Source organism: Hibiscus syriacus, unplaced genomic scaffold (assembly GCF_006381635.1).
Source record: "Hibiscus syriacus cultivar Baekdansim isolate YM2019G1 unplaced genomic scaffold, ASM638163v2 tig00110893_pilon, whole genome shotgun sequence".
NCBI lineage: Eukaryota > Viridiplantae > Streptophyta > Magnoliopsida > Malvales > Malvaceae > Hibiscus > Hibiscus syriacus.
Window position 1 is genome coordinate 2,781,559 of NW_024062901.1, and position 12,734 is coordinate 2,794,292.

The 12,734-nt window shown below is 36.2% G+C and overlaps 2 pseudogenes; one reads left to right on the forward strand and one right to left on the reverse strand.

The window, feature by feature from the left end:
• Nucleotides 1-957: 957 nt before the first annotated feature.
• Nucleotides 958-8,616, forward strand: LOC120145325 (annotated as a pseudogene).
• Nucleotides 8,617-11,307: 2,691 nt separating this feature from the next.
• LOC120145396 lies at nucleotides 11,308-12,727 on the reverse strand (annotated as a pseudogene).
• Nucleotides 12,728-12,734: the final 7 nt, after the last annotated feature.

Sequence of the window (12,734 nt, forward strand, 5' to 3'; positions counted from 1 at the left end):
TGCATATATTCATAGTCAACTCCTTTTGCAGAATTTCTATCCCACTATCACAACATTCACCACCACAAACTTTCATGTTTTCTGTTTTTTGGGTCAGTTTAAAATATATCACTTCACTAGAAAAATCTGTATACTATATTCTTTGAATTTATTCAATTTCTATGGTTATATCTTCAAGACTTCTTCATAGACTGTGTTTTTATCGTCTTTCATCTATCGAATCCTTCAAAGTTTTTAGAAGTCTCTGAAGTTATATATTCTTTGGTCAATTACAATCCAATGATATGACTACTAAAAAACTTACATGATCTGTTAGAATCAAATTGACAATAATATCTATTTGTCATGTCAACCTGATTATTAAGACTTGATATCAACACTATGAATCATATAAAATTTATCAAGACTAAAAATAAATAAATTTTTAATTCTCTCTAAACTGACTTTTACTATTCATCATCCTCTCCAAATCATTTATTCTCTATTTTTTTTATAAAATCACTAATCATTGCTCTTCATTCAAATCATAAGAAGTAGATAGTAAGAAACTATCATAATCTCAATTCTTCATCAACAAGTAGATCATGTGATTCATGCCAAAGATGAATGATTCAACATCAACATGATTATGCCTGATTATGATCTGTTAGCTAGATTTGTTCTCTCAGTTTATTTAATTTTTAAAACTTGATATCCATGAAGCTTTTGAGGGACAATATTTAATTCAAGTGGGCTATGATTCTTGTCTCTTTACATATACATATCAGACCAAATTCTGATCCCTATCCAGTCTAGATAAAGAAGACTGGATATGAAACGAATTGGGTTAATAAGCAAGACCCCAAATTAATACATGGAAGGCTTTCTATGTTGATATGAAGGCCCCCTACTACAAATAAAATATAAATTTGTAGTTGCAGATCCACCATCCATGAACATTTCTTCGATCATAAAGTGGAAATATTTACTGTATGTTTATTCTTCTGAAATGCGTAATAAGCTCTCTTCTTCGATCTTTCCATCAGTTATCTTTCTTTCCCTGGTTTTCCTCTTTCTTTACTCCATTTTCCTCCCTCTCTATACCAATAATGACTCCTCTCCACTACCCACTAAAAAGTTCCTTCCGTTATCCTCTTCTTCTACTTGCAACCTTTTCGATGGCCATTGGGTGTTAAACTCCACCAAAGCCAAGCCTTTCTATGATGGGACCTGCCCATTTCATAGAAACGCCTGGAATTGTCTTAACAACAAGAGGGACAACATGGGAATCATCAATTCATAGGAATGGGTACCCAAAGATTGCAACTTGGAGAGGATTGATCCCTCGAGGTGTTGGTCAAAGAAAATGGCAGCAGCCGGCTGCTTGGAAAAATGAGGGGCTGCCCAATTTTTTATTATTTTGTGATAGGGATAATTATAAAATTTAGTCATTGAACTTTAGGGTATTTATAAGATTAGCCCTTAAGCTTTAATTATAAATACCCTAGCTCATTTAGCTTCAAAATCATCCTAAAATCTCAAATCATTTCTTTCTCCCAATACTAGAGAGTTTCTTGTGAGTAGTGAGTGTTTTGTAAACACCTGTAAATTTTCTCTCTTAGTAAAAGATCTGCAGCAGTCCGGAGACGTAAGCACAATTGGCTGAACTCCGTTATCAATTTCCGGTATTATTTTTCCGCTTTTATTTCGTATTCTCACTAATATGGTTATAGGGAAATTACTCGTTACTCAGTTTATTTCCCATTAACTGGTAATCAGATCTTTTGGTTATGAATTTTGTCAAATTTTTGCGAGGTTACTATTCATTACTATTCATGTGAATAGTAAATTTCGTGAATAGTAAAAATTTTGTCGGCGATACGAGTTTGTTGACGGAGGTGTTATAATACACGGTGGTTCGCACAAATTATCAGAAACGATCCAAAGAAGCCATATTCGAGTGGGAGCGATGGCTATAGACGAAGGGAAGGTGAAAGTTCAAAAGTTCGATGGTGTGGACTTTGGCTTTTGGAAGATGCAAATTGAAGATTTTCTGTACCAGAAAAATCTATATCAACCACTCTTAGGAAATCAACCAGAGGGCATTAAGAATGAAGACTGGGCTCTTCTCGACAGACAAGCTCTCGGAGTTATCCGACTGACGTTATCCTGCAATGTTACTTTCAACATAACAAAGGAAAAGACTACGGCGGGTCTTATGGCAGCTCTCTCCAATATGTATGAGAAGCCATCGGCCTCAAACAAAGTTCATTTGATGAGGCGATTATTCAATTTGCGGATGACGAAAGGGGCATCAGTGGCTCAACACCTAAATGAACTCAACACAATCACAACCCAGTTGAGTTACGTGGAAATTGAATTCGATGATGAAGTTCGAGCTTTAATTCTCTTATCATCTCTACCAGACAGTTGGAATGCTACTGTTATAGCAGTCAGCAACTCGTCGGGAAACAACAAATTAAAATTTCATGATGTTCGGGATCTGGTATTGAGTGAAGAAATTCGACAGAGAGAATCGGGTTAAGCATCAACCTCCTCAACCTTTCACACGGAGTCCAGAGGGAGAACTTCATAAAGAAATTCAAATCGTGGCAGATCGAATCCAGAAGGGGCAAATCAAGAACATGAAAGAAAGAATTTATCTGTTATAATTGTGGCAAGAAGAGTCACTTTAAAAGAGATTGTCGAGCACTGAAAAAAGATACCGGCGCACAGGAATCTGCCAACGTGACAGAGGAGACAGGTGATTCCATGATTCTAAGCATCAGCAGTCTGATTGAATCATAGATCTTGGATTCAGGGGCATCTTTCCACTCCACCCCATGCGAAGAAATCATGGAGAACTATGTCAGTGGTGATTTTGGGAAGGTTCATCTAGCTGATGATGAAACCTTGAAGATCGTCGAAAAAGGAAACATCTGACTAAAGTTGCTAAACCAAGCCACCTGGACACTGAAAGGAGTGAGACATATTCCCGGTCTCAAAAGAAATTTGATTTCTGTAGGACAGCTTAATGGAGAAGGATATAGTACAACTTTTTCAGGCTGTGAATGGAAGATTATCAAAGGAGCACTCATCATTGCTCGTGGTAAGAAGACTGGTACTCTCTGTGTAACCTCAAATTTAGAGAATATCATTGTTGTAGCAGATGTTGATGGAAAATCAAACCTATGACACCAAAGGCTTGGTCATATAAGCGAGAAAGGGATGAAGACACTTTTGTCAAAAGGGAAGTTGCCGGATCTAAAGAATGTAGATATCAGACTATGCGAGGATCGCATCTTTGGCAAAAAAAAGAAAGTCATCTTTGCAAAGATTGGTAAGACACCCAAGGCTGAAAAATTAGAGTTGGTTCATACTGATGTATGGGGACCATTTCCAGTTCTATCTCTTGTAGGCTCATTATATTATGTCACCTTCATCGATGATTCTCCAAGGAAGGTGTGGGTTTATTTTCTGAAGAAGAAATCAGAAGTCTTTGATACCTTCAGAAAATGGAAGACCATGGTGGAAAATGAGACTGGTCTGAAAGTCAAGCGATTGAGGTTTGACAATGGAAGAGAGTACAGAAATCGTAGATTCAGAGATTTCTGCGCAAACAATGGGATCAAGATGGAGACAACAGTTCCCATGACACCGCAGCAGAATGGCGTAGCAGAGCGCATGAACAGAACTATGAATGAACGTGCCAGAAGCATGAGGATACATACCGGATTACCCAAATTTCTATGGGCTGAAGCTATCAACACTGCATCTTACTTGATCAACCGTGGGGCCTCAGTTCTTTTGGATGGCAGAATACCAGAGGAAGTTTGGAGCAAGAAAGAAATAAACCTTTCACACTTAAGAGTATTTGGTTGTATTTCTTATGTACACATAGATTCTGCTGAAAGAAGTAAACTTGATGCCAAGTCCAACAAATGTGTCTTTGTTGGTTATGGTGGTGATGAGTTCGGTTACCGATTTTTGGACTATGAAAATCGGAAGATCGTCAGAAGAAGAGATGTTATTTTCAATGAGAATGTGATGTACAAAGACAGGGCGACCATAGAATCAAGTAGCTCCAATACTGAAGCTAAAACAAATGAATTTGCTGAGTTCGAGGAGATTTCTAGAAATGATGTTCAGATCAATCCTGAAGCAGTTCAAGAAGAACCAGGCACACCAAAACTGAGACACTCCTCCAGAATTTCTAAACCAACCCAACGATATTCTCATTCTTTGCACTACTTGTTGCTAACTGACAATGGTGAACTAGAGTGCTATGATGAAGCAATGCAAGTGGAGGATTCAGTCAAGTGGGAGTATTCCATGAAAGATGAGATGGACTCGCTAATGTCAAATCAGACGTGGGAATTAGCTAAATTGCCACCAGGCAAGAAAGCACTCCATAACAAGTGGATTTACAGGATCAAAGAAGAGCACGATGGGAGCAAACGCTACAAAGCAAGATTGGTTGTCAAAGGCTTTCAGCAAAAAGAAGGTATTGACTACAATGAAATTTTCTCTCCAGTCGTGAAGCTATCTACAATTAGACTGGTGTTGAAAATTGTAGCTGCAGAGAATTTACATCTTGAGCAGTTAGATGTGAAGACAACTTTCCTTCATGGTGATTTGGAGAAATAAATCTATATGAGGCAGCCAGAAGGCTTCATAGAGATAGGTAGGAAAAACCTGGTATGCAGGTTGAAGAAGAGTTTGTATGGTTTAAAACAAGCTCCTAGACAGTGGTACAAGAAGTTCGATAGCTTCATGGGTAGCAATGGTTTTACCAGATGCCAAGCAGATCATTGTTGCTACATCAAGAGGTTCGACAATAGCTTCATTATTTTATTGTTGTACATTGATGACATGCTCGTTGCAGCCTCAGACATGCAAGAGATTATAAACTTGAAGCAAAAATTGTCGAAGCAGTTTGCTATGAAGGATTTGGGCGCTGCAAAGCAGATTCTTGGGATGAGGATCAAGAGAGACACAAAGTTGGGGACTTTGATATTATCACATGCTGAGTATATCAACAAAGTACTCTCCAGGTTCAACATGCAAGATGCTAAACCAGTAAGTACACCTTTAGGTGTTCATTTCAGACTCTCCAAAGAACAGTCACAAAAAACGGAGGAAGAACGTGCACACATGGTGAAGGTGACGTATGCCTCAGCAATTGGAAGTCTGATGTATGCCATGGTTTGTACCAGACCAGATATTGCTCAAGCAGTGGGAGCTGTTAGCAGGTACATGAATAATCCGGGCAAGGTACACTGGAAAGCAGTCAAATGGATCCTCAGATATCTGTCGGGTACCACAAACAAAGCAATTTGTTTCAAATGTGGAGATATGATACTGACAGGCTATGTAGATGTTGACTTAGCCAGAAATGTTGACATCAGAAGGAGCACTACAGGGTATGCCTATACCCTAGGAGGAACCGTAGTGAGTTGGGTTTCTCAACTACAGAAGATAGTTGCTCTCTCCACAACTGAAGCAGAATATGTCGCTGTTACAGAAGCCAGTAAGGAGATGGTTTGGCTCCAAAGTTTCTTAGAAGAGTTAGGCAAGAAACAAGAAAACAATGTCTTGTATTGCGACAGTCAAAGTGCTATTCATCTAGCAAAGAATCTGTCTTTTCATTTCAGGACGAAGCATATACAATTGCGATATCATTTTATCCGGTCTCTTCTGGAAGATGGGATTTTGAAACTTGAAAATATAAGTGGAGCTCAAAATCCGACAGACATGTTGACAAAGACGGTGACTTCGGACAAACTGAAGTTGTGTTCAGCTTCATTTGATATGCTAGAATAAAAGACGAGAAATATTGCTGCATTGATCGAGGTGTGAAGACAGATTGAAATCAGTCTTCAAGTGGGAGATTGTTGGTCAAAGAAAATGGCAGCAACCGGCTGCTTGGAAAAATGGGGGGACTGCCCAATTTTTTACTATTTTGTAATAGGGATAATTACAAAATTTAGTCATTGAACTTTAGGGTATTTACAAGATTAGCCATTAAGCTTTAACTATAAATACCCTAGCTCATTTAGCTTCAAAATCTCAAATCATTTCTTTCTCCCAATACAAGAGAGTTTCTTGTGAGTAGTGAGTGTTTTGTAAACACCTGTAAATTTTCTCTCTTAGTAAAAGATCTGCAGCAGTTCGGAGACGTAAGCACAATTGGCTGAACTCCGTTATCAATTTCGGGTATTATTTTTCCGCTTTTATTTCGCATTCTCACTAATCCATTATCCATTGGATGTTAAACTCCACCAAAGCCAAGCCTTTCTACGATGGAACCTGCTCATTTCATAGAAATGCCTGGAATTGTCTTAACAACAAGAGGGACAACATGGGAATCATCAATTCATGGGAATGGGTACCCAAAGATTGCAACTTGGAGAGGATTGATCCCTCAAGGTTCTTGGGTTTGATGAGGAGTACGAATATTGGATTTGTTGGGGATTCTTTGAATGAAAACTTTTTGGTGTCTTTTTTGTGTATTCTTAGTGGCTGATGGAGGTGCTAAAAAGTGGAAGAGAAAGGGAGCTTGGAGAGGGGCTTATTTCCCTAAGTTTAGTGTCACAGTTGCCTATCATAGGGCTGTTTTGATTGCCAAATATAAGTAAGCTTTGATTACTTTAATTGAGATAATTTCATGTCTCATTTGTTATCTTGTGATGCTTAGAATTTCACAAAATTAGATAGGAAGAAGGAAGTGGCAATGGCTCTCAGTGTTCTTATTCTTTTTTTTATCTAGTGGTTCTTGGAATATTATGTTTTCCCATTTTAATGATGTTAGACCATCATGGATTAAACTGCAAGTGGTGTTTTATCTGCAATGAGAATTGATGGCTGTCATATTTTCATTCTCTCGAATTTGTTTCGAATACGGGTTTGCATTATAGTTGCCATGACTAATGAATTTTTGGTTGGAATAGCTCTCTTCTGATTAAACCACTTCCCAAATTCCCCCAGTATTGCCCTGTAAGTTTATCTGAAGCAGAATGCCGTATCAGAGTTGACACCACTGTTTTTACAAAACAACCTATGACTTTTTTGCTATGGTGTTCTGATCGGTGAACCGTTACTAACTTGCTTGTTAGCAAATTTTCTTTTCAATGCTAAAGCGTAAGTTGTTTTGGTAGTTTCCAAATACTCAAGTAGTTGGTAGGAGAAGGCTGTTCCAAACAGCTTGTGTGGTTAATTCCTGTAGATGTTTGCTGTCTTTTGTCCCTGTACTTTTGTGTAATTGACTGGAGTGTTATTGGGTATAGCTTGGCTAGGTAAAAACAAAAGTTTAGAGCTGTACTTGGGAGCCATATGCGAAGGGTGTATTGGATTTCGATGTTGTATATTGGTGTGTAGCATCGGAACATCGCACACTTTTTCCTCCAGATTGGTGTAGGGAGGTTTTTTAACGAGACATGTACCCTTGCATCTTTTATCGAATAGTAAAGTCTATCATTCCTTTCAAAAAAATGCTATGACTTAGAACTATTTTCCTAATTTTAGTATCCGTAACATATGTAATATGGATTCTTATGTTATTTCATTGGTCTGTCTTAGTTTTATGTTTCACTTACTTTTCCATTACTGAAAAAGGTGGGAGCCAAAACAATCTGCAGTTTCTGCTCAAGATGGAGTGAAAGGAGTATACCGAGTGGATGTCGATATTGTTTCGGATGAATGGAGCAGGATCAACACTGGCCATTGGTAATTTCTTTCTGCTAAATTATAGAAGATGTTGGTCAATTAACATCTCTTTTTGTTGTTATCCTGGAGTTGGCAATTCCACTTCGAGAAAATCTTGCACTAACCTTTGATTTAATCTTTGATTAGGTGGGGATATGATAAATTCCCGAAAGAGACACCTCTAGTCTTTTACCGGCACGGGCGACCAATAAATCCTCCCCTGGGATTATTGGATGGCTTTCAAGTGGTTCTTGAAAATATGGTTCGTCACATTCAAAAGGAGGTTCCTAAGAACACTCTCAAGTTCTGGTGTTTGCAATCGCCGAGACATTTTTATGGCGGCGAGTGGAATCAAAACGGTAGCTGCTTGTTTGACAGACCCCTTGAAGAAGACCAGGTATCAGTCGATAACTTATAGACATTCTTCAGTTAGTTTGGTTTAAAACTGAATCTACTATCAGTCTAATGAAAAGCGTTTTGAATTTTAAACCTATATTTGGAACGTGCACTGGTATATTTACATTGGATTCGATACTAATGCCTGGACAGCTTGGCTTGTGGTTCAATCCCAGCAACAATGGAGTGAATAAAGAAGCTAGAACACTTGACCATCTAATTAAAGAGGCAGTGCAAGGCACATATATTCAGGTGCTTGATCTGACTCATTTGAGCGAGTTCAGAGCAGATGCCCACCCAGCAATTTGGTTAGGACAGAAAGAAGCCGTGTCGATATGGGGCCAGGACTGCACGCATTGGTGCCTACCTAGTGTCCCTGATACATGGGTCGATATACTTGTGCAACTAATCCATAACAGCTTCGAGACGGGATGATGAAATGTGAAGAGAATCTTATCGAGTTTTTTAAACATTCACCTTGGATAATGCCGATCATCTTCCTCTACGTGCAATGGATACACCAGTATGTCAATGTGAATGCCATAAGACTTGAGATTCGAGAAGATTGAAAGGCTTTCCACGAGTTTAAACAAAAGGAGAAAAAGAGAGTAGTTTGACGATCTTTTCAGCTAGAGAAACCATCGGACAATATATGAGACAACAGCCCAATAGAAACTAGAAGCTAAAACTTTTTAATCTATCACCGTTAATTATCAGATTATCTTAAAATTGAATTGCGTAATCTTATGATCAAACAAAATCTTTTTATCATTAAGATTGACCGACTATCGTTTCATTAATCGAAAAATCAATTTTTATAGCAATTATCAATTTGGAAAATTATAACTACTTAAGAAAAAAGGACTTTACATTAATTTTCCTAACGACAAACAACTATATTGATTATAATAAAATTGAATTAAACTTTTGATGAATATAATATAATTTTGAAAAGTTTAATGAATATTGTTAGGGTAAAGTATGGTAATAGTCACTGAATTTTTCTAAAGCTTTCATTTAGGTCTCTTAACTTTTAAAACTTGCAATACAATCCCCCAACATTTAGTCCATTTGCAATATGGTCCCCCAACAGTTACGTCGGGGACCATATTGCAAACGGACTAAATGTCTAGGGATCATATTGCAAATAGACTAAATGTTGGGAGATTGTATTACAAATTTTAAAAGTTGGGGGACCTAAATGAAAGCTTTAGAAAAGTTCAGTAACCATTACTATACTTTACCCTTAAACTATTTATTTATTTAGATTTAGTTTATTATTTTTTAAATATATTTCATATTAGTAATGTTTATAAGTTTCATAAATATTCTTATTTTGTTAGATTTGTTGCACATTAAATAAGTTTAAATAATTGTTGAATTTTTAGATATTTTTTTCTTTGAAACATTGAAAGAATTAATAATATCTTATCAAACTTTAGATTTCTTAAAGTGCATTAAAAATGTTGAAGCAATCAATTAATTAACCATCAATGAATATGACTTGAAGCAAAATATAATAATTAAGGTTCTCATTCACGTACAAATATATACTTTTAATCTGTTTCTTTTTTTATCTATAATTTTATAACTAACATAAAATTCTATCGATAACAATATTTAGTAAATCATGTGTTTAGGAATTAAACTATCAGTTTTTTTTCTGTTTTAGTATTTAAACTTTTAATTTTTTTTAAAACCACACCTAAAGTTTAATTTTTTGTTTCGTTTTAGTAACACTGTTCAAAATTTAAAGTTAAAGTTAAATTTTAATTTTTTTTTTAAAGTTTAGGTACTAAAATGGACAACAATTGATAATTTAGGTACCAAATGCGTTAAGATTTTAACAGTGGGTACTGATATTTGATTCGTGAATATTTTGGCATATTTCTGCTTTATATCATGTTATAAAGCTTCTTTTTAGTATAATCATATCATTATAATCATAATATCGTTACAATTTATTATATGTGATATTAATAAATAAAAAACTAATATCGTGATTATGTGTCTTAAACCTGAAGAAACCTCAACCTTAACACAGACAAGATCGGAGGACCCATTTGTTGTCTGCTGTATGTTACGAATTAGCCAATTAATCACTGCTTTGTAAAGTAAATAATTACTATTACCCTTATGGAATAGGACACTGTCCTTATTCTTTTCTACATCTTAATAAGTTGTAATAACATATTTGATTATTTTCTTTTCAAGATTAGAATGTTAAAATTATGATTTTAATCTCTCCACTAAACTCGTATGAATTTATGTTCAAACATGATTTTAATAGAAATCATAATTACTAGTTTAGAAGTATATTTTTAATATATATATATATATATTAATAATTTAAGGGTAAAGTACAGTAATGGTCACTGAACTTTTCTAAAGCTTTCATTTAAGTCCCCCAACTTTTAAAACTTGCAATACAGTCTCCCAACATTTAGTCTATTTGGGGGATCATATTGCAAACAGACTAAATGTTGGGGGATTGTATTGCATGTTTTAAAAGTTGAGGAACCTAAATGAAAGCTTTAGAAAAGTTCAGTGACCATTACTATACTTTACCCATATTGTTATTGCTAAGTGAGGTAGGTTGTTTTGTATTTAATATTATTAATTAGGGTAAAGTATAGTAAGTGTCACTGAACTTTTTTAAAGATTTCATTTAGGTCCCCAAATTTTAAAACTTACAATACAATCCCCTAACATTTAATCCGTTTACAATATGGTCCCCCAATATTTAATCTGTTTGCAATATGGTCTATAACCGTTTGATGTCGTTAGTACGTTTGTAATATGGTCATTGAACTTTTCAGGCGCTAGCATTTAGGTCTCCCAACTTTTAAAATTTGCAACACGGTCCTAAATTTCATTATAATATTAAGTAATACTAATTTGTTGAGATATAATATTAAGTAAATTGTTTTAACTGATATATGATTGGGAATTTATTTATTTTAAATGAACGCTAAGAAAGCATTTAAAAATATATATATAATATTAAGTAATACTAATTTGTTGAGATATAAAAAGGATGTCAAGTAAGATTCTTGAGTCAAATGATTAAATTAAACTTTATAATTTATATGAAAGTTGGAGCAAATTTAATTTCTATAATGTAAATTACCCAAAATCAAACATAATTTCAGTTTTACACAAAAAAAACAAGGGAAGAAAGTGGGCAATTCTACCATGAGAAAAATTACAATAAATCTCAACCAACCTACGCTTTCATCTTCTCACACCCGACGGCTTGGTCAGCAGGTGCACAGTCAATAAAATTAGAGATTGCTTCAGAGTTCATCGTGATCATCATCCTCTTCAGTCGCCCCACCCGCTGGGGCTCCACCAGATCTTTGGTATACAGCTGTGATGATGGGGTTGCATACAGCCTCAACCTCTTTGAGCTTCTCCTCGTAGTCTTCCTTCTCGGCAGTCTGGTTATCGTCAAGCCATTCGAGAGCCTCCTTTAAGGCAGTTTCAACTTTCTCTTTCTCATCGGCTTCGAGCTTGTCAGCAAGCTTATCCTTGTCATTAATCTGGTTTTTCATGATGTACACATAGGTCTCCAGGCTGTTACGAGCATCAATCCGTTCCTTCACCTTTTTGTCCTCCTCGGCAAATTCTTCTGCCTCGCGGACCATTCTTTCAATCTCCTCCTGGCTTAGACGACCTTTGTCTAAGATACTGTGCCCTTATCTTCTGCCTTAACGTTTAAGATACTGTTTGCATCAACTTCAAATGTAACTTCAATTTGAGGGGCTCCCCTGTGCAAATGAGGGATAAAAAAAAGTCAAGTCAGTTAACGGAGGTGAGATGCACAGAAAACAAAGAAGAGAACTGATGGAGGAGAAAGAGAACCTTGGAGCTAGAGGAATAAGATCAAATTTCCCAAGCAACCTACAATCCTTTGTGAGACTACTTTCACCTTCATATACCTGACATCAAACACAGCAATTAAAATAAAGTACAAAACATTCCGGTTCTTAACTGGGAAAATAAAATCCAATTTTCAAGCAAGCATTTCCAAGTTTTAACGATAAGCCTGTAAAATTTACTTGAATAGAGACGGTGGTCTGCTGATCCCGGTAAGTGGTAAAAACTTGTGACTTCTTGGTTGGGATAACAGTGTTCCTGGAATAAACTTGGTCATTACACCGCCAACGGTCTCAATTCCAAGCGTAAGAGGAGCCATATCAAGGAGAAGAATTTCTGTACAATAAAGCATTACATACAAATATCAGCATGGGCTGGATTCAATTAGGGCAAGTTTATCAGCTATTGGCATGCACAGTTGTAACAGACAAAGTAACGGGAGTTGAAAATGTACCTTTGGTCTCATCACCACCCTCTCCACTCAAGATGCCACCTTGTACAGCAGCACCATAAGCAACTGCTTCATCTGGGTTAGCACCCTTGTTGGGCTCTTTTCCATCATAGTCCTTAAGGAGCTGTTGAACCTTTGGAATTCGTGTGCTTCCACCAACGAGAATAATCTCGTCAATTGGGGGTTTATAATGAAATTTAAGATTATGTTGTAAGTTTTAAAAGTTAAAAGATCTAAATGCAAGCATCTAAAAAATTCAATGATCATATCACAAACGTACTAACGACAGTGTAACGGTGTCAAACGATCGAAAACCATATTACAA